Below are 23391 nucleotides of genomic sequence, written 5' to 3'. Positions count from 1 at the left end.
AAGCGCGTAGCCTCACATTTGCCTACATTATATTCCATCTTCCAAGTTTTTGCTCACTCACTTGACCTGTCTACATCCCTCTGTAGACTCTTGGTCATTCTCACCACTTGCCTTCCCACCTATTTTTGGGTCATCTGCAAACTCGTTGTTAGTACATTCACTTCCCTCATCAGTCATTAAATAATTGTAGTCCGAGCACTGATCCCTGTGGCACTCCACTAGATACAGGTTGAAAATGCACCCCTTATCCCAACTCTGTCATCTATTAGTTAGCCAATCCTCTATCCATGCAAATATACTACCCCAAACACCATGGGCTCTTTTCTTATCAAGCTGCCTTATGTGCAGTACCTTATCGAACGCCTTTTGGAAATCCAAATATATTACATCTACTGGTTCCCCTTTATCTATCCTGCTTGTTACCTCCTCAAAGAATTCTAATAAATTTGTCAGGCGTGATTATCCCTTCATGAAGCCATGCTGACTCTGCTTGATTATATTACACATTTCTAAATGCTCTGTTGTTACATCCTTAACAATAGACTAACATTTTCAAAATGACAGATGTTATACTAACTGGCCTATAGTTACCTGTTTTTTGTTTCCTTCCCTTTTTGAATAATTTTGTGTAGCAAGTTCCTCCCAGTCATTAATGTTAATGCTGCCACGCATCAAGGAGAGCTCCAAAGCACCTTTGAAGCGTTTTCTTTGACCTCCCCCAGAACATCGGCCACTTGAGAGCTGGGAAAACAGGACCTGGTGGGGAAGATGCCTTTCAGCCATCTGGACATACAATGTCTAGTCCATCAAAGTTGATTTTGGAAATGCTTGAGTAGCTGGCTTCAAGAAAGATATCAGCGTTTGTTTGAAGCCACTAGGACCATCTATAGACCATGGTCAAATGGACAAAAGCCCCTTTGCTCACAGGATGGTGTTTCACTTAAGGATGACAATGCCATCCATCAATGCTGCAAAAAACATTTTCAACAACCCCACAACTGCAAATCCACAATGGCAGCTGATACTCTCTAGGCCAGTGGTGCAACCTGCAAACCGCAGGCCGCATGCAGCCCATCAGGACTCTGAGTGTGGCCTGCGAGACACCTTGTTGATTGTTGCCCATGCACAGGGTTGCCAGAATCCACTGGTTTCCAACCATGTAGTCCTCCCCTCCACCCCCCAAACCGGTATTGCTAAAGTGATACGCGTGCAAAGGGCACGTGAAGTGAGGTGCCTGCTGATTGCACAGAACAATGACTGAAAGCTGTATGCTCCCTCTGCATCCAATAAAAGCACTGCTATGGTTCAATCGCCCTGCAAATTCTTATTCATGGAATCATGATTAGTGCACATGTCCAAATTCAATCTTGCAGCCCACCGAGATGAAGGAGGGCCACTCATGAGGCCCACTCACTAGCCTAAATTGCCCATTACTGCTCTAAGCTATTTCCCGGTACCCCATAGTAGAATCCATGGGTGAATGACAGTCGATGGGGCAGCTGCAACAAGCAATCAAACAGATGAAAAAATAACAAAGCCTGCAGCTCCAATGGTATTCCAGCTGAGGTCTTCAAAGCTGGTGGGCTTTTGCGCATATCAAGACTTCATGCATTCATTCCACAGATTTGGGAGGAAAAAGAAACCACCCACGCCCTCACCCCTAGGAATGCAATAATTGCATACCATCTTCAAGAAGGGAGATAAATCATGCTGTGAAAACTATCAAGGTATTTCCCTCTTGCCCCTAGCAGGAAAATCCTGACACGCATTCTCCTGAATCACCTACTTCCTATGGCTGAGGAAATCAGCTCAGAGACACAGTGTGCCTTTAGACCTTCCAGGGGAACCTGTTGCCGGACAAAGAGACAAAAGAAAGATGACAAGAATAATACCAGGAACCCTTCACTGCATTCACTGACCTGACCAAAGCATTTGACTCAATAAATCGTGAGGCTTTGTGCATTGTGCTCCAAAGATTTGGATGCCCAAGAAACTTCATCACAATCCTGCAATTGCTTCATGATGATATGACCGCAACTGTCTTGAGTGGGAGATCTAAAACAGATGCCTTCAAAATCCGGACCGGGGTCAGACAAGGCCACGAGAAAGCTCCTATACTATTTACAATCCACCAATGATCACCACTTCAAAAGATCAACTGCCCTCTGGTGAGAGTATTAAATACCTCCTAGGTGGAAAAGCACTAACTTCAGTCACCTCTTTGCTAAAACAAAAGTGACCACCATAGGCATACATGATCTACAATTTGTTGATAACTAGTGTTGTTGCCCGTTCTGCACCTGATTTGCAAGCCACTCTCGATCTCTAATCCTGCAAATAAAGAAACTCGGCCTGTCCTTCAACTCAGACTTGGTCAGCCAAATATTCCACCTCCCACACATGTTGAAGGAGATACTCTGAAATATGGTGGGCACTTTCCATACTTTGGCAGCCACCTCTCTCAAAAGGCCACCATCAACGAGGAGATCCAATAATGCATCAGTTGCGCCAGCTAAGCCTTCTACAAACAATGACAGTATGCGTTTAACAACAAAGACCTCGCAAGTCAAGCATACAGAGCAGTTGTCATCACTTGCACTTCCCTCAACTTAGTCTACTGCATTCGTTGCTCCCAATGCGGTTTCCTCTACATTGGAGAGACCAAACGCAGACTGGGTGACCGCTTTGCAGAACACCTTCGGTCTGTCCGCAAGCATTACCCAGACCTCCCTGTCGCTTGCCATTTCAACATTCCACCCTGCTCTCATGCCCACATGTCCGTCCTTGGCTTGCTGCATTGTTCCAGTGAAGCTCAACGCAAACTGGAGGAACAGCACCTCATCTTCCGACTAGGCACTTTACAGCCTTCTGGACTGAATATGGAGTTCAACAATTTTAGATCATGAACTCTCTCCTCCATCCCCACCCCCTTTCCAATCCCCCTTTTTTCCAATAATTTATATAGATTTTTCTTTTCCTACCTATTTCCATTATTTTTAAATGTATTTCCATCCATTGTTTTATCACTACCTTTTAGCCTATTTCGATCCCTTCCCCCCACCCCACTCCCACTAGGGCTATCTGTACTTTGCTCGGCCTGCTTTCTACCCTTAATGTCACCTATTAGCACATTCCTTAGATAATATCACCACCGTCAACGCCTCTTTGTCCTTTTGTCTGTGACATCTTTTGGTTATCTCCACCTATCACTGGCCCTCTATCCAGCTGCTCTTGTCCCAACCCCACCCCCTTAAACCAGCTTATATTTCACCCCTTTTCTATTTTTCCTTAGTTCTGTTGAGGAGTCATGCGGACTCGAAACATTAACTGTGCTCCTCTCCACAGATGCTGCCAGACCTGCTGAGTTTTTCCAGGTATTTTTGTTTTTGTTTTGTCATCACATTCCTGTTCTGCAGTGAGAGCTGGACTGTGTATCAGCGACCAGCAAGGACGTTAGAAAAATTCCTTCAGCAAATGACTCCTGCTAACATGCAGCCAAGGCCAGAAAGGATAGACTGCCTTACCTCCAGCTATTGCTTCCAGCTACACCACAAAGCCACTTCTTTAGTTCAACCTTGGTACTTCCGGAAGGTAACAGCCCAGCCTCATTTACTTCACCACACTGTTGCCAAGGCCAAAGCTGTTGTCTGCAATGCAGGGCCAATGCAGCACTACTAACTGCTTTAAGTTAAAGCTCATTCATCATGCATACATATCAAAATAATGTGGTTCCAACAGCTTCAACATGCGCCATTTACAATGCAATTCGGGATTTATTAGTGCATCACAGATGTTTACACTTATGTCATCACTGATATAGATCTATTGGACTGAATGACCTGATGTTACCCTGTTAATTATATGTAATATGTAACACTATTGTGGAAGCACCATCAGCACAGGTAGTGTAGTGCTTCAAGAATGTTGCCAACCAACACCCGAGAGCAATGGGGAATAAATGTGGATTTATTAACATAGAATCATAAAACAGTACAGCACAGGTGGTGGCTATGTGGCCCATCAAGCCTGCACCAACTCTTTTGAAGAGCAGTCCCATCCATGTTTCTTTCTCCATGCCTGCAATTTTTGCTCTCTCCGTATTTATCCAATTTCCATTTGAAAGCTACTTGAATTCATTCCCACCACCCTATCAGGCAGCGCATTTCAAATCGTAACCATTCACTGCATAAAGCTTTTTTCACGCCACCTGTGGTTCTTTTGTCATCCACCTTAAAGCCTTGCCCTCTGGTTATTTACTCTTCAGTCACTGGAAACAGAGTAAATAAAAAGAAACTAGGTAAGCTCTTCCATGATTTTGAACACCTCTATCAAATCTCTTCTTAACCTTCTCTGCTCTGAAAACAACACTAGCTTCTCCAATCGATCACATAATTGTAATCCCTCATCCCTGAAACTATTCTATACCCTTTCTGAAGAATTCATGTCCTTTCAAAAATATGATGCCCAGAAGTGGGCACAATACTACAGCTTGGGCCAAGCTGGCGCTTTGTTACAGATTTTGCAGAACTTCCTGGATTTTGTACTTTATGCCCCTATTTATAAAGCCAGGCTCACATCTGTTTTATTAACTGCTTTGTTAAACTGTCCTCCCACCTTCAAAGATTTGTGCACAAACACCCTCAGGTCTTTTTGTTCTTGTACCCAACATATGAAAAGGTAAAAGAAAAAACAACTGGTGCATAAAGAATATCCTGTTGTGTTATGGTGTAAGTCCTGTACACAATTGATTCTTGCCCCATCCAAACATCTGGGAGAGCCAAATGAAAAAAAAACAAAATCACAGAACGATGTTAGGCCAAATAGGGATAATTTCTGTAAATTCCTCTCCAACTCCCAAAAGCAATCAAGGGCATTTCAGAAACCAGTGGTGCGTTTGTTACTCAAGAACCTTTCAAAAAAAATTTTAAACTTTCATTACACTACATTTTATTTTTCATTTTCAGAGTTTCCACCTTTATAAAATATAATCCATGGGAAGCTAGGTCAATTGAAATTTTCAAGACTGAAATTGACAGATTTTTGTCAGTAAGGGTTATCAAGGGATATGAACAAAGATCGGTGAAAGGAGTTTAGGTTCAGGGCAGCAATGTTCTAACTGAAATGGTGGAACAGGTTCGAAGGGCTAAAATGGCCACCTCCTTTTCCTATGTAACACACATTTTAGGAATTCATTGTCTTTACTACTTGAGCTGTTCTGCTTCTTCCAGATGAAGTGAAAATTAAAACCTCCCATTAAATATTGATTTGGTTACATGCTTAGCTGATCTCCATATTTATACTCCTCCAACCTCACCACCACCCCCCCCCCCAACGACTTCCCCCTGCACTGTAGACGACTCCCAACAGATTTGTATCCTTTGTTCCTTAGTTTTACCCAGTGTTTCCACTATTATCACCCTTTCTTTCTACTCCTGCAGTTGAGTCTTTTTAAAAAAAGGTCAATATTGTTCCTCTTCATTCTTTCCCTGCCCTTCCTAAAGATTCTAAAGCTTGGAATATTTAGCTTCCAATCATGCATGGCTTGTAGCAAAGTCTTTGCAGTATCCACATCATAACCTTTAAATTGAATTTTTGCTTCTAATTGTATTTTTTTTATTACAGAAATGCACACGCATAAGAATAGAACTCTTATTTAGGTAACTGTCCCCATCCTGTGGTATTGCCAAATCTAGACCCCCCTGGTCTAGAGGAATACAGGGGAAGATCAAACAGAAAAAGAAAGCGCACGATAGGCACAAGGAACTAAGCACTGCAGACAGCCTAGATGAATATAGGAAGTGCAGGGATGAAGTAAAAAAGGAAATAAGGAAATCAAAGAGAGGGCATGAAAAAAGATTAGTAAGTAAAGTTAAAGATAACTCAAAGATGTTTTACCAATACATTAATGCTAAAAGGTTAGTTAAGGAAAAAATGGGACCTATTAGAGATGAAGATGGAAACTTGTGTGTAGATGCAGAGGCTGTGGGAAGGGTTTTGAATGAATATTTTGTCTCCGTGTTTACAAAGGAAAGGTAGGTTGTAGATATAGTAGTCCAGGAGGAACACTGCGAGATATTGGACAGGATAGTGTTAAAGAGAGAGGAAGTACTCGAAGGGTTGAAATCCTTGAAAGTTGATAAAGTCACCAGGCCCAGATGGATTGTTTCCGAGGCTGCTGAAGGAAGTCAGGGAGGAGACAGCAGATGCTCTGAGGATGATTTTCCAATATTCACTAGATACAGGGGAGGTACCAGAGGACTGGAGAAATGCAAACGTAGTTCCATTGTTTAAAAAGGGATCAAAGGAAATGCCAAACAATTATAGGCCAGTTAGTCTTACATCTGTGGTGAGCAGATTAGTAGGATCAATCCTGAGAGATAGGATTAACTGTCACGTGGATAGGCACGGACTAGTCAGGGATGGTCAGCATGGATTTGTTAAAGGAAGGTCTTGCCTCACAAACTTGACTGAATTCTTTGAGGAAGTGACGAGAAGGGTTGAAGAAGGTAGTGCAGTGGATGTTGTGTACATGGATTTTAGCAAGGCATTTAACAAGGTCCCACAAGGCAGATTGGTCAGGAAAGTAAAAGCCCATGACATTCAGGGTAATGTGGCAAACTGGATAAAAGATTGGCTTTGTAACAGGAAACAAAGGGTAATGGTCGGTGGATGCCCTTGGGAATGGAAAGTTGTCTCTAGTGGTGTTCCACAGGGCACGGTGTTGGGACCCTTGCTCTTTGTGTTATATATTAACAATTTGGACGTGAACGTAGAGGGCACGATTGGGAAATTTGCAAATGACACGATTGGCCAAGTAGTGGATAGTGTAAAGGATAGCCATAATCTCCAAAACGATATAGATGGGTTGGTAAAGTGGCAGATGGATTTTAAGATAGAGAAGTGTGAGGTCATACATTTAGGGAGGTCAAACAGTTACAAGGATTACAAAATAAATGGGAATATACTAAGAGGGGTAGATGAAGTGAGAGATCTTGGCATACAAATACACAGGTCCCTGAAGGCAGCAGTTCAAGTAGACAAGGTTGTAAAGAAGGCATATGGAATGCTCTCCTTCATTGGCAGAGGTACAGAATATAAAAGTAAGGATATAATGTTGGAATTGTATAAAACACTGGTGAGGCCATAACTGGAGTATTGTGTGCAGTTCTGGTCACCACATTACAGGAAGGATGTAATAGCTCTGGAGAGAGTGCAGAGGAGGTTTACAAGAATGTTGCCAGGGTTAGAAAATTGGGAGAGATTGGATAGGTTGGGGTTATTTTCCTTAGAACAAAGAAGGCTGAAAGGTGACTTGATTGAGGTGTACAAAATTATGAGGGGAATAGATAGAGTGAACAGGATAAAATTGTTTCCCTTGGTGGAGAATTCTAGAACCAGGGGACATAGATTCAAGATAAGTAGCAGGAGGTGTAGCGGGGACATGAGGAAGAACATTTTTTACGCAGAGGGTACTGGGTGTCTGGAATTCGCTGCCCAAGTTGGTGGTAGAGGCAGAAACTCTAAACTCTTTTTAAAAGTACCTGGATCTGCACCTTAAGTGCTGTAAACTGCAGGGCTATGGGTGTCCTCGGGCTGGCATAGACAAGATGGGCCGAATAGCGTCCTTCTGTGCTGTAACTTTTCTATGGTTCTTTCCATATGCTGAAATGGTGTTTTTCTCACTTTTTAACTGGTCACACTTTTGTTATTAATGCACTGTAAATGACTAATAAGTCAATTTAATGTTCTTATATGTCATCATTCTTCTTTATTATTGTGTATTTTATAATTACCTTCTGTTCCTAAGTATTTATATTATCTAGATCACCTTTTGTACTCTGACCTTTGCTTCAATCCCTTCCTTTTCTTATTTTCAAGTTATTGCCACCCTGAACCTCGCCTGCCATTACTGGTTCAGAGCACTGACTAGCCGATTAATTCCTTCCACAAAGATCCTGGTTTCAAACTGGTTCAGGTGCATCCCATCCCAGCAGTATAGCTCCTTCCCGTTCCAGTACTGATGCCACTGGCACAGGAAATAGATCTGCCGCATTCCAGAGAAGTGCATTTATTTTTCTGATCTGTTTACCCCATACTAATCAGCACATAGCTAAGATAGTAATGCAGAGATTACCACCTATTAGGTTCGGCATTTTCATTTAGCTCCTAGCACACTCAGCATGTCCAGCCTGTTCTTTCCGGTCATTGGCTCTGAAATGGATCATAATAACTGGTTCATCCCCCTCCCTTTCCAGTTGTTTGGCATTATCCTTTCCAGGCACCAGTTTGGCAATACATTTTCCTAGATTCTAGATTGCAACTGCAGAGAATTTCCTCCATCAGTTGTATGCTTGAATCTTTTATAACTACAATATGTCTATTCTGCTTCCCACCCCCACCCCCGCCCCTGTGGAATCCCTCATGCGTCACAGCGCTTGTGTGAACAGTCCGGCCATTGTACACACACCCGTACACACCCACAAACACACGCAATCGTGTTCCTCATCACCTCAGGTATCAAGCACATCATACTTGTTTAACAGAACCATCAGTTATTATTGATCCCTAGCTGTACTCGAGGTGGTGGTGTGGGACACCTTTCCCAATGGTTACAGTCGGTGTGTGAAATAGCTCCTACAATGCTGCTAGTTGGGAGTCCCAGGACAACCCGAACTGGACCAGCCGCATAAATACTGTGGCTACAAGAGCAGGCCAGAGGTTTGGAATAACTCACCTCCTGACTCCCCAAAGCCTGTCCACCATCTACAAGGTACAAGTCAGGAGTGTAATGGGATACTTGCCTAGATAAATGCAGCTCCAACAACACTTGAGAAGCTTGACACCATCCCGGTCAAAAGAAACCCAACTTGATTGGCACCCCGTCCACAAACATTCACTCCCTCCGCCACCAATGAACAGTTGCAGCATGTGTACCATCTACAAGAAGCGCTACAGAAACTCACCAAGGCTCCTTAGGCAGCACCTTCCAAATCCACAGCTGCTACCATCTAGAAGGACAAGGGCAACAGACACATGGGAATTTCCACCACCTGGAAATTCCCCTTCAAGCCACACAAGATCCTGACTGGGAAATGCATTGCCGTTCCTTCACTGTCGCTGTGTCAATACCCTGGAACTCCCTCCTTAATGGCAGTGTGAGCGTACCTACACCACATGGACTGCAGTGGTTCAAGAAGGCAGCTCACCACCACCTTCTCAAAGGCAATTAGGAATGGCAATAAATGCTGGCCTAGCCAACGATGCCCACATCCCATGAATAAAATAAACTTTGACCCAACAACAATGAAAGAGTTGCAATACATGTCGAAGTCAGGGTGGAGTGTGACAGTGCTTCATGCACGTACTATCCATGCCCTTTCAAGTGGTGGAGATCACGGTTTTGTAAGGTGCTGCAGTAGATCCTCCAGATACAACACACTTCAAACATGATATGCCAATGGTGGAGAGGGTGCAAGTTGAAGCCAGTGAACAGGGTACCAATCAAGTGCACTGCTCTGTCCTGGATAGTGTCGAGATAGTATTTTTGGAGCGGCACCCATCAGGGAGTTGGACAGTATCCAAACATACTCCAGGTTAGTGCCCTGTATGTGGTGGACAGGCTTTGTGGAATCAAGCGATGAACCATTTTCCAAAGAATACCAATGCTCTGACCTGCTCTCATAACATTGCCATATATATGGTCCATCCAGTACAGTTTCTGGACAATGATGACAGCTCCATCCCTGGATGTTGATGGTGGGTCTCAGCAAATGTAATGCCACTGAAAAGTCATGGGAGGTAGTTAGGTTCTCTTTCAGAAATGGTCATTACCTATCACACATAGCGCGAATGATACTTGCCGCTTATCAGCCCAGGACTTGTTGTATACAGACACACACTGCTTCATTTTTCAGAATTATGAAAGGAGCTAAAAACCATGCAAATCATTGGTGCCGAGTTTCACTTCTAATCTTATGATGGAGGGAAGGTCACTGATACAGCAGCTGAAGATAGTTGGGCGGGTGGCATTGCTCGCAGGAATTCCTGCAGCCATGTCCTGGGGATTAGATGATTGCCTTGTATAACATACACAACGATCTTCCTTAGTGCAAGGTCTGACTCTAACTGCTCAAGAGTTTTCTCCTGGTCTCTATTGACTTCAGTTTCACGTGAGGGCCTTGATGCCATTACCAGTATAATACTGCCCTGTTATCAAGAGCAGTAACTCTCATATCACCCCTGAATTCAGCTTTTGCTTGAATGTCTGGACTCCTCTATGTTGTGCGACAGTGTTCTGGAGTAAATATTCCTTCCCCTTCCTTATGTATTGGAGTCTCTCTGCCTCACGGTCCAGCTTAACAACGAAGTTGGAGTGATTCAACAAGACATTTCCCCACAGATGTTATCATTCTGGAAGGGCCCACTGAATCCCACATACTACAGTCCTGACACACTGCTTGTGCTGCCATTATCCATTTTCCTGTAATACAAACCACTTTCTCAAATTTGAGGCATTTCAGATTGTTGAATTTTTTTTTTTAAAAAAAGAGTGTTTTACAAAATGTATCCTTAAAGCTATTACACCACACATTTCATTTGTATACAGGGAGCTAACTTTGAATTCTCAAAGAAGTATGTTTTGCTCTGCTACTTTTAATTCCTTCCAGAAATCCATTCAAGTTGCATATCATTTGTCTGCAGCTGCTGCTGCCCTCCATTCATTGCCCCTGGAATTCTTGCTAATCATGATCTGTAAACCTTTTCCAACAATGTGATTAACGATAGTTTTTTTAAATATTCATTTGAGAGATGTTGGTAATGCTGGTGGGGAAAGTATCAGGTGACCACTGGACTAATACATAGTTTTATTAATTCATTTACGGGATATGGGCATCGCTGGCTAGGTCAGCAGTTATTGCCCATTCCCAATTCCACCTGAGAAGGTGGTGGTGAGCTGCCTTCTTGAACCGTTGCAATCCAGGTGCAGGTACACCCACAGTGCTGTTAGGGAGGGAGTTCCAGGATTTTGACACAACGACAGAGAAAGAACAGCGATATATTTCCAAGTCAGGATGGTGAGTGGCTTGGAGGGGAATTTCCAGGTGGTGGTCTTCCCATGTGTCTGCTGCCCTTGTCCTTCTAGAAGGTAGCAGTCGTGGGTTTGGAAGGTGCAGCCTAAAGGAGCCTTGGTGAGTTCCTGCAGTGCATCTTGTAGATGGTACATGCTGCTGCCACTGTTTGTTGGCAGTGAAGGGAGTGAATGTTTGTGGAAGAGGTGCCAATCAAGCAGGCTGCTTTGTCCTGAATGCCGTCAAGCTTCTTTAGTGTTGTTGGAGCTGCACTAATCCAAACAAGTAGAGAGTATTCCATCACACTCCTGACTTGCGCCTTGTAGTCAAGCAGCACCCAGACTCATAAGTATAAGTTCCAAAGGCATATAAAACTAAGTTAGATGCTGGGAGGGTTCAAGCTGCCAGCAAATGCAGGGTGTAGATTTTCTAGAAGCATTCAAAAGTGAACTGCCACATTTAAGGTTACTCTACAAGCGCTCATGTATAGCAGGTAACACAATAGCATGGATAGAAGATTTGTTAACCAACAGGAAGCAGAGAGTAGGGGTAAAGGAGCAATTTTCAGGTTGGCCAGATGTAACAAGTGGAGTGCAACAGGGAGTGGTGATGAAATCTCAACTATTTACAATTTATATCAATGACTTGGATGAAGGGACCAGATCTATGGTAGCTAAATTTGCTGATGACACAAAGATAGGTAGTAAAGCAATTTGTCAAGAGGACATAAAGAGTCTGCAAAGGGATTTAGATACATTAAAAGAGTGGGCAAAAATTTGGCAGATGGAGTATAATGTGGGAAAGTACGAACCTGTCCACTTTAGCAGGAAGAATAGCAACTCATTTAAAATGGAGAGAGATTGCAGAACTCCGATACTGAGGGATCTGGGTGTCCTGGTACATGAAACACAAGTTTGTATGAAAGTACAAGAAGTGATTAGGAGGGAAGATGGGATGTTGGCATTTATTGCAAGGGGAAATTGAGTAATAGGGAAATGTTGCTCCAGTTGTACAGGGTCATCGTGAGACTGCATTTGGAATACTGTGTACAGTTTTGGACTCCTTAAGATTTCATTGCATGGGAAGCAGTTCAGCGAAGTTTCACTCAACTTTTTTTTATTCGTTCATGGGATGTGGGCATCGCTGGCTAGGTCAGCAATTGTTGCCTATCCCTAATTGCCCTTAAGAAGGTGGTGGTGAGCTGTCTTCTTGAGCCAGTGCAATCCTGATGGTGTAGGTACACACACAGTGGTGTTAGGGAGGAAGTTCCAGGATTCTGACCCAGCGACAGTGAAGGACAGTGATATATTTCCAAGTCAGGGTAATGTGCAGCTTGAAGGGAAACTTCCAGGTGGTGGTGACTGCTGCCTTTGTCCTTCCAGATGGTAGCGGTCATGGGTTTGTAAGACGCTGTCTGAGGGGTCTAGGTGAGGTGCTGCAGTGCATCTTGCAGATGATAGACACTGCTGCCACTGTGTGTCAGTGGTGGAGTAGGTGAATGGTTGTTGTGGGGTGCCAATCAAGCAGGTTGCTTTGTCCTTGATGGTGTCAAGCTTCTTGAGTGTTGTGGGAGCTGCACTCATCCAGGCAGGTGGAGAGTATTCCACAAAACTCCTGACTTGTGCCTTGTAGATGGTGGACAGATTTTGGAGAGTCAGGAGAGTTATTCGCCGTAGGATTCCTAGCCTCTGACCTGCTCTTGTAGCCATAGTATTTATATGGTTAGTCCAGTTCAGTTTCTAGTCAATGGTAACCCCCAGGGTGTTGATAGTGGGAGGTTCAGTGATGATAATGCCATTGAATGTCATGGGGCGAAGGTTAGAAGGTGGTCATTGCCTGACACTTGTGTGGCAAATGTTACTTGCCACTTGTCAGCCCAAGCCTGGATATTGTCCAGGTCTTGCTGCATGGACATGGACTGCTTCGGTATCGTGAAGTCTTGAAAGGTGCTGATTCCTGGAATAAAGGAGTTAGCTTATGAGGAAAGATCAAGCAGGTTGGGCCTTTACCCATTGCAGTTTAGAAGAATGAGAAGTAATTTAAAACATAAGATCCTGAGGGAGCTTGACAGGGTGGATGCTGGGAAGATGTTGCCCTTATGGGAAGAGACTAGAACAGATTAAGATTGTGATGAGATTTTTTTTTCTCTCTCAGAGGGTCATATGTCTGTGGAATTCTCTTCCCCAGAGAGCAATAGCGGCTGGGTCATTAAAACATTCAACGCTGAGTTATGTAGATTTTTAATCGACAACGGAGTCAAGGTAAATGGAGTTGAGGCCACAATCAGATCAGCCATGATCTTATGACATGGCAGAAAGGCTCGAGTGGCTGAATGGCCTACTCCAGTGCCTAATTCTTGTGTTGTGGACTAGTTTGAGAATATAGACAATTGGAGGTCTGGAATTCAGTTTGTTTCATTTGAAGCCCTCACTTATGTTTGACCTTTCAACAATCTTGTTATTTTAAAATAAAACAAAATAGGGTTTAAGGGTCCCTTGTTTTGTTTTGGTGCATTCATTCAAACCCCATTCCCTGAACAAACATTCTGCTAATACTGGTACATGTCGTGACGCATCTTACATGAACAGTGTCCAAGGGCTACCAGTGGGGAGGAGAGGAAACAATCAAAAAAAATTAGAGGCATCCTCATTTTTCTAAAAATCATATTGATAAAATATCATGAAATTCTACTTCAGTAACATGACTGGATAATCCATAAATTCATTCATGATGTCACTGAAACAGATATTCATGACATTACATGGGGCAACTTACATAAAATGTCTGATTTCTTCACAGCTTGCACTGAAAGTTGAATTTGCTTGTGTCTGGAGAAATTTATCTTCCTACAACTGCAAACAATGTTGATTAAAAGCTCATCATGCCATTGATAATCCTGGCCTCCAAATTAAAATTATTTTAGAACAACTATATTTCTTCCAACCTTCAGGTTTCCCCAATAAGTTGTCCCCATATCTCCGACTCCTTTTCCTGTATTAAACCTCCACACAATCTTAAGTAAAAGAACCAAGGACCTCACAAGAAATATTAAAGCAGCAAATATACATTCAAGTCCCACAGCATGGTTTCAAGGATCGCAAAACAATTTCTGCTATCAAAAAGTTAATGTCATCGCCTTCAGCAGAATACTATCAAGTCCCAATGACAAAGAAAACCTGACACTTTGTTCACAAGGTAGCTCATCAACATAGTTTTAGGATTCTATTGTTAATCACAATTTCAATTTAAAGTTGGTTGACACCACTTATTTGGAATACATGGTGCACAAGTTTTATGATTCTATTGTTAATCACAATTTCAGCTTAAAGTTGGTTGACACCAGTTACTTGGAGTACATGGTAGACAAAATTCAAAACTATCACATTACACAATCTCTCCAGTGGACAACTGAGCAGCCAGTCAGTTCCAGATTCTGGCAAATTTGGAACCAAAGTCTGCTTTGTCATGACCAATGGTTTGGTACAGAAGAACGAGCACTGGTTTCAAAGCACATGTGCATGCAATCCTTCTGCCTCCTTAAAAACCAAATTACACCACCTTCTCCTTAAATCGTATCCATCTTGACGATGTTCTGCAATACATGCCTCGCCTATTCATGCTTTGTTCTCAATTTTAAAAAATGCAGCAGGAAGGAAACAATTAGACATCTTACACTGAAAAAAAAATACTGCCCCTTAAATTTTGTGGTCACATGCTAATAACTAGCAGTGTAATTCTCTCATCTGGTAGAATTGTGGGGGAGTGGGAGGAAATAACACGGATTAAAAAATATAACAAAGAAAACATGCAGAACTAGAGCCCTTTCCTAATACGGTGCTTATCATGGTTTACTGTTAACAAATTCCAGAAGAATTCTAAAAGCTGCAGAGAAAGCAGGTTTCAGCAGGGCGATGGTGGCAGTGGCAATGGCAATGATATTAGCTTCAGGATCCAAAGCTAGAGAGGAGGAAAAAAAAATCTTGGCCTGATTGCTGTCCAGAGGCCTTTCTGGAAAGCAAGTACACCCATGTAAATGGGTGACAACAGCAGAAATCAGCTCGATTTTTGCTTCTCATTCCGGTGACATCAACGCAACCGACCGTATAACCATATTTGAACACTGGTATTCAGAACAAAGAGTTAAGGTTTGAAAGAAAATGGGAAAAAACAAGTGTTATTAGCATGCCATCAAAAGATTCCACTCTGATATTCATTTCTTAAGCCATGTCTGAAGAGCTTTGCTTTAGTTGAAAATCCAGGTGTGTTATTAAAATAGGATATGACCAGAAACTTGTGGAGTTAAGGACATGAGCGAAGATCTTTTAAAAGAGGACACCTATTCAAATCCAAATTTGACAGTGGGGCATGTGCTTCTATGATATTTATAAATGCAAAAAGCAGTTTCTTTGAAAGTAAATATAGCCTTATTATATTTCTTAGGCAGAAAGGGAATAAATCATTCTCCTGTCCAACCGGTTTCAACCTACCTTGTATAATGACTGGATTGACTGGATTGACAGACATGACTAAGCTAAACTAAGCCCATCAGTTACACCATGCTGCCTGAGAAACTGGTTCAGACTGTGGGCAAGTGGGAAAGCGCATTCACAGTCTACTCATCCTGTCTATTTACAAAATGGTAGCCTTGTCAGAGTTGAAAAGATAAACTGGCTGAGTAGTAGAATATAATTGTAGCATTAAAATATCAATATAATTAATTTTGGGTTTCCTAATAATTTCCCAAGTTACCAGTCCATTTATTTTAACTCCCAAAGCACGCAATTTTCTTGTAGGTTATCCTCACAACCCTTTTCAGTACCTTTCCATCTCAGGTTTCTTTTTCCCTTAACTTGCACGGAGGAATTTATTCTCCTTTTTTTCTGTAATTTACAAAAACAATCACTACAGCATGTGTTGCCTTCCTGAATTATTTAAACACTAGCATATGTTTAAAGTGCACTTCAAAATAACAACACTATGTCATACAATTACATTATCTTATAAAAATAATTAAAATGTCTGCAAGGAACGCAGGAAGAGAGGAAATGGATGGCTTGTTAACTAAAACAGTCTCCATTCTGGGACTTGACTTCAGGTCCAGCTGGCCTGACGGAATGAAAGTAAATTAGGTAATCTTCCTCATCAGTGAAAGGGTCGAACATTAAATTAATTTAGTTTCTATCCAGTAGTTAGTGGCTATGGGTCGACAAAATAAATACGAATAATTCAGCACAAACTGGTAATCTTACTCAAAGTCTGTAAAATGTGCTAAAAGGAAAATTCCAATTTGTGCGGTAAGGCTGTTAGCTTGAAGTTGGGCTAAGAGATAATGGAAATGGGAAGAAAGAACTATTCCCTGGCAACAGATCCTTCGCTATCCTGCATTGGAACTCCTTTGATGTTCCAATGCTCTGAATTATTACCCGCCTTCTTGATGAAGCAAAATATGGTCCAGAAATAGAAAAATCAAAATCATATTCTTCCTAGGTTCAGCATTGATAATCCACACTGGCTTTGCTCACAGTTTATAATCCAAACAGTAGACATCTTTCTCATCACCTAGAAATGTGTAAAATTCCAATGAATTATTTTTGAAGGCACTTATTATTGTTGCGAAGACAAATACAGAAGGGCTGTGTCAGCATCATGAAATAAAGCTATTGAAGAAATCAAAACCATACATACACTTACATTAGCATATAGAAACATTTATTTCACAGCTGAACTCTGAATTCAATCTCACTATTTGAACATAACAATTTTCCTTCAACTTTAAATGTACATTGCTTAGCACCCAAAGAAAACCAAAGGTCCCAATCTATTTTTGGCACTTATTGCAGAAACTGTGCAATAACTTTGCAAAATATATATGCATTTAATATAAAAAGACAATTTTCTTGTAATCCTGTTCAAAAGTATGCATCTAAACATCAGCTGAGGACAGGATCAAGTTTGGTGTTTTATTAGTAAATATGACCACTGACAATGACCCTGTAGGTTCAAATGTAAACAACAGCCACGTAGGCAATGTAATGGAACAATACCTATAGCATAAGTGAATTAAAAAGCCAAAGGGGATAAACTTACTGGGCCTCATTGTATTCTTATAAATAAGTGGCTTCCAAACCTCCAAAGAATTGAAGGGATGATTCTGTGGGGGGTTGGAGAACGTCAATCAAAACTATACATTTCTATAGTGATCCACAAAGAAGTGGAGTCAATGGAGGATGGAATGGAGATGGCTGTCTATAAAAAGTGTTGAAGGAATCAATTCTTGTGATGAGGAAACTATGGCTCACGGGTTTGCAATGTGGAAGAGGTGGGGCCACAGACAGATAATGCAGCAGGTGAAAAAAACAAGGATACGGAATGGAAAGTAGATAACTCCAGTTGAAAAGTCAGCACCAGCATGGTCAAAAGGCTGAAAGGCCTCCCTTTGGTCTTTAATTTCTATGATTCTGGGCCTTGAAATTGGTCAACACAGGATGCAAAGTTCAACTGAAAAAGGACGGTGGAGGATCTAAATCTAGATTTAACCTGATAGGACTAATGGAGTTGAAAGTAGAGGCACACAGATGGTGGTGAGAGCCGAAGATGAAAGATCAGGATTTCCCAACATCATGCATTAGTTGAAATTTCTTTAAACTCAATCTAATGATTCAGCCTTTACGTTAGCACTCCTTCAATCTGACATTCATTTTCTTTGATACCTGACCCAGAGCAGTCAATCAAGCTCTTCCAATGTTTTCTACTCCCATGCTCAGTCATTATTTTAGCTTCAGTTACATAAGATGATTTTTTTTTCATTTCAATGCTACCCTTTGGTGACATTATCTACAAGTACAGGGTCAGGTTTTACCACAATTCAATGTTTAATTTTACTAATATTTAGCTGAAGAAAGTGTTGACTCGTCTCTGATTTAATTATCCATCAAGCAGTTAGTTGCAAGGTATAGCAGCACCTTTGGCATTGATGGCGCAGGCAAAGAAGTAAAGTTAGGTTATTGCAGCAGAAGCTGAACCTCGTGGGTTCACCTAGGTGTAGTATGTTAGAAAAAACAGAACAGAAAATATCTACTTCTCACTAGCCCAGCCTCAATGCCACCCTGCTCATACACTTCAGGGGTGTGATAGGACAGGCGAAGAACGCAGCCTTCGCACACCTAACACATTTGCCTACTTATATCAACGTCTTTTGACTTGTAGACGAAATGTGACTCAAATTCTAAGCCACAGGAAAGTGATATTTGGCTTGGGCTCAAATCAGGCACATAATATACTATTCCCAACAAACTGCAAAAGAGCGAAAAAAAAAGCTGAAATATCAACTCACAATAAAAATAAGATTTTCTTTATTCTAAAAAGCAGAAATGAAAAAGGCCTCCCAGAAGAAACAATATCCGACACCAAAATGCTATATAATGAACTAGTACATAAATCACAGCAACCTGCTTTCTTCCCTGTGCCTTGCGTATTTTTTTGGGGGGGCGGATAAATTTATGCCATTGGGGCAGTCAGAGCCTGCAGTGTGTGGTGTTTTGAAGCCCTAATTTTGAGCCACAATACGTCAGTTGCAAGAGCTCATTTCAGTCTTACTGAAATAGTGCAATTTTTGCGCATAACACTTTTATGCTGCTATAAATAAAGCTTTTAAAAGCAACACAAAACCATTTCCTGTTTACTAAACTGGTCTTCATTCTCTTAGTGATCCAAATCTGATTTCGCAGACACACACGCACAAAAGTCACGATTTACGAAGATTTAAAATGTCTGCATTCCCGAGAGAATTGTAATTCGTACTACCAGACTGTTACATCGTAATTAAATCCAAGGAATTGAATTAAATCTACTTCATCAGACCTTATATCTATCCAAAACGTGTTTAGATGAGTCACTCACATTATTAAAAAAAACTTCCATCTAATTATCAACAGATTTGATTTGAATCACTTTCTCTTTTCTCCTCTCCATAATGCTCCTCAACCAACCTGTGCCTCGATCATCCAACACTTAATGAAATGGTTGACCAGCCTCAGCTTCCTTTCGTTACAGCAACATCATGTCATTATGCGATTACTGGTATTATTTGCCAAGCGGATTCAGACAACCCACATACAAATGCTGCTTCACTTACCAACAAGCGACTATAAGCATAAAGCCATTTTAGTTCAGTGCAAGACGCGTCACCACCGCCGTGCCTCAGAAAGCTGCAGCATTTTTAAAGATAAACTACTGTCTTTTCAAATTAAAGTGATAGAACAACGCATTCCTCCAACACGAACCTTGAAAATCTCTTCGACCACATTTTAACATTAAAAAAAACCCCTCACAAACATACATTAACAACACATTAAAAAGGGTCTCCCTCTCTCCCGCAGTCCACCGCAGTCCACATTATACAGTTGTGCAAATATTTACTCCAGAATCAGGAGGGAGGGAGGAACGGGGACATAGTAAAGTAAAATAACAAAAAAAAATTAAAATAAAAGGGGATTGTCGGTAACAATTTAAACAATGTGAAAAGGGTTGCTTTCCAAACCATTCAAAAGGACATAGACGCTTTGATCAAAAGAGCAGGACAAGCTCCTGCTTCAGTCACAACACATTATAACCGATGGTTACCGCGGGCCATCGCTTCGTTCTTTTCCACTGAAACATTACTTCACTGGTCGGCCTTTTTTTTACCTTATCGAAGGGACGTGGGGAGAAACGCGTTGAAAATTGCTGGACCGGAGAGGGAGGAGGGGAGGAAGGTGGGGGGGGGGGGGGGGGGTGGTGTGGGGGAGAGGAAAAACAAAATACACGCTTTGAACACCCACCGGGAAAAGCACGATATTAACTATAAAGTGTTTGCTTTTTAAAAAAAAAATACATACATAGATTAATATCGCAAAGCGAGAAATTATAAACGGCGAGACCTTTGATAAGATTCCATCTCCGGGACAGCCTTTGACTTTCCGCGGGCCCAACGTTCCTTCTGATTGGACAGAGCCCCCACACGTGACTCACCAGCCGAAGGCTTTTGTTACGGGTCCGCTGATTGGTCCGTTTCCGGACGTCAGCCCGGCCCTTTTAACGATCGACAATTTAAAAGGAATCTACTCTTTAAAAAAAATAATGCTCGGCTCTCGCGGGTATGCTACCAATGGTTATGTTTTTTTCCCCCCTCCCCCTTTTTGAATGGTTTGTATTCTTTGTGAGCTTTAAGGGATAACGGCGGCTCAAACAGCCAGTTCCCGGCATTCATTGGCGGCGCCTCACAACCTGTGACGTAACGTCTCCGAAGAGACTGGAATGTTCTAGAAAAGGAAGGGGCTCCGCAGTGAGTCAAAGAATAGCTTTCAGCCGCATAGACCTAGCATAAAATTCGCTTCCAAAGTTTTTTTTAAAACAATTTTTAATGCAAAGTTCGTTCGTTGGCTCAATTAATAAAAAAAGGTTGGTAATTTTATAAGTCACCGAATTTTGCTCGTGTGTCGACGAGGAGGGGAAAGGGAACGGAGTGTGATGAATACTTGAGGCGATAGTTTTATCGGAGGAGGCGGTTTGCTATTGCATTTTTATTAGGGAGGCTCGGGCGGTGGACAATGCGCGCAGGCGCTGTAACTTGCGGCAGCTGTTTGCGGAGGCGATGTTTGCAATTGAGGTGTGGGGGGGAAGGGCAGGCGCAGGCGCTGAGTACTTCGGCTGACGGGCTGTGCGGGGGCGATGGCTGGCGTGGTGGGGGAAGGGCACGCGCAGGCGCTGTGAAGGTTGGAGGCAAGGGTTGGAGTGGAGAGGGGTGGGGGGGGAAGAGCTGACGCAGGCGCCGTAGTTTGTGGTGGCCACGAGCAAGTGAGTGAGCTGTTGTTTGATTCGGGAGGGGAGGAGGAGGGGGAGGGGTGGGTGTGGAGAGGGGGAAGGGACCGCGCAGGCGCCGTAGTTCGCAGTGCTGCTTGTTGAGGGTGAGCTGTTGCAGTTTGTAAGGTTCGGGGGGATGGGTTCACGCAGGCGCAGAAAGTGATTTTTGTGCGCGGGGGGAGGGGAAGCGGCTTGTCGCAGTGGACGCTCGACGAGGAGGAAGCCGCAGCGGCTGCTGTTTGGCGCATGATTGGGGGCGGGGGGTGCGGGTGGTGATCGAACTTTGGCCTGGGACTTTGGAAGCGGTACACGCAGAAGGCACGTGTGGGGAGAGATGTTAAGCAATAATGCCACACCTATAGCTGTGAAGAGCTTTCAGCGTGACAATATTGGTGCTTTAGTTAGGCAAAATACTACAATAATATAGACGTACATTGGGTTAAGATTTATATTTGTTGTGCCCAGGCCCTGGCGCAGAGAGAGAGAGGGGGGAAGCTTGGCGGCTCTGTGTCTGGGAACATTGAAACGCAGGCGGAGTGTTGCTGGCTGGATATTAATGCAGGGTTCTGGACATTAATTCAGTTCTGAAATGGGTGGAGAGTGTTAACTGTCGAGAATGTTATGGGCAGTACTTAAAAGGGTGAATTTTAGTTGCCTGGAGGAAAATTTTAATTGCACAACTCCTTTTGGGTGTCAGCAGGCAAAATTTAACTCAATTGGAAGTTCCGGATATTTCTACAAAAGCGAATGCTGGCAGTAGTGGGAGTGGTTACGGCACGAGGCGGCCATTCTGTCCATCGAGTCCACGCCGACTCTCTCTACTGCTCTCCACTCAGTCCCCTTTCCCCATTAAGTAAAACCGCAATGCTGGGAACAGACAGCATCTGTGGGGAGAAAACAATCAACGTTTCAAGTCGATGACCTGTCATCGGAAACCGAATGTTTATGTTAATACATTCTTAGACTGCCGACTTCCAGTGTGTTAAACATGTAGCCTTTTTAACATTTTAAAATGCCATATTGGTGATTTCTGTATGCTTCAAGCTCCTTAATAAATTGTTTATGAATATGAATAGCGTTTGTGGTTTTTAATATATATTGGCCCAGAATATTTAAGCCAATCGTTTTAATATTTGGGTTTTTTGACATCAATAACGTTTACAAGATCGGAAATTTTGCAGACTGCAATGCTTTGAGCGATTTGTATAGCTTGTGTCGAATTTTCAATGACGAACTCTCCATTCACTTATTTTTGCCTTTTCATCTCAAGTTTACAGTTTGAATTCGGTTTTAAACACTTTACATACCAGTTTTTAACTTTCCGCCAGTGAGGAAAGAAGAAATGTAGCTAATTCACTTATTTCGTTTTCTACCACTGGTCATCCGCATTTACCCGTGGGATAGAAAACTAACGATGCCGTTTTCACGATTGTTAGCCAGAAGAAAACATTTCGCCACCTTGTCGTAGTATTGTATAGCAAATGTTTGTTTTAGGTGGCTGTACCAATCACCTTTCGCTAACTATTTTAAGAATTTAAGCTGAGCATATTGTAATTGACTTTTTAAAAATCAATACAAACAGCAATTTAGTTTTATAATCTGTTCTGTTCACTAAGGCGAAAGACCAAAATATCATACGGTATTTCTAAACCGGGACGTGATACAGCTGCTTCATGAAAATGTACAATTTTGTACAACTCATACTATTTAAATATTGGATGTGGGCTCTTGTAATGAAATGTAATGTGTGTAGTATAAGTTTTATGTTGTCATAAAACGTTGTTCAAAGTGGCTCCACGCAGAGTAGTAACTGCAAGGAGGATTTTTTTTAAATAGAAAAAACGCCCTATTCCAAAATGTATAATTTTAGTGGCACTTCATTTTTTTTATCTAAGCTGCGCCTTGTTTGTACGTTCAAATGGATTTCAAGAATCTCCTAAAAGAAAAAGCATTTATTCCTTGCTGGACAGTTTGGGCATCAAATGTTTATATAACAATTCTTCAAGTTTAAGCAGAGAGTGCTAAACTATTAAGGGAATACATAATCAAGCCAGATTCTTTCCCCTTAATATATATATATATTACTTCTCTCAGCAGGGTTACTCAAAACTGATCAAGACACTTGTCACTATTTATCGCTCCTCTGCCCCACCGCACCCTAGCACTAAAGCTAATTATACAGTTCCAACCACTATCTGACTTGATCTGCTTACTAAAACTGGGAATTGAATGAGATTTGAGTTTGTTCTGGTCCAGTTACTGATGGTTGCTGTACAGTATTAGCATTTTCATACAACAAGATGTTAATGATTGTAGCAAGGTATAGGATTTTCTTTGACCTTTTACAAAACTTGTATGGCAAATACAAATAGCATTCAGTCTTGTTTGAGCAGTGGGGTAAATAAGGAACCAAAATCAACAGGATCTAGCTAAATCTCTCTACTTGTTTAAAAATGCTTGTGAAAGCATTCCAGTGAAATCT

At 42.0% G+C, this 23391-nt stretch overlaps 1 protein-coding gene and 1 long non-coding RNA gene across 16 annotated transcripts in view; one reads left to right on the top strand and one right to left on the bottom strand.

The window, feature by feature from the left end:
- Window positions 1–20108, bottom strand: part of ankrd12 (ankyrin repeat domain 12) — a 216856-nt gene extending 196748 nt beyond the window's left edge. For 2 of the 15 annotated variants that reach the window (XM_078541028.1, XM_078541034.1), the window contains exon 1: window positions 19988–20108. The gene's annotated coding sequence lies outside the window, so the exon portion shown is untranslated. Of the gene's footprint in view, window positions 1–18968; window positions 19277–19754 lie in introns of those variants that run through there. The other 13 variants (XM_078541038.1, XM_078541041.1, XM_078541039.1 and 10 more) reach the window with 11 other exon arrangements.
- Window positions 20109–20192: 84 nt separating this feature from the next.
- On the top strand, window positions 20193–21982 carry LOC144679377 (uncharacterized). Its single transcript, XR_013576340.1, has 2 exons — window positions 20193–20507; window positions 21607–21982. It is a non-coding gene; the product is annotated as an uncharacterized LOC144679377 (long non-coding RNA).
- Window positions 21983–23391: the final 1409 nt, after the last annotated feature.

The sequence above is a fragment of the Cetorhinus maximus genome, chromosome 4, assembly GCF_964194155.1.
Source record: "Cetorhinus maximus chromosome 4, sCetMax3.hap1.1, whole genome shotgun sequence".
Lineage (NCBI taxonomy): Eukaryota > Metazoa > Chordata > Chondrichthyes > Lamniformes > Cetorhinidae > Cetorhinus > Cetorhinus maximus.
The sequence above is the reverse complement of the archived record's forward strand: the minus strand, read 5'-3'. Positions and strand labels throughout refer to the sequence as shown.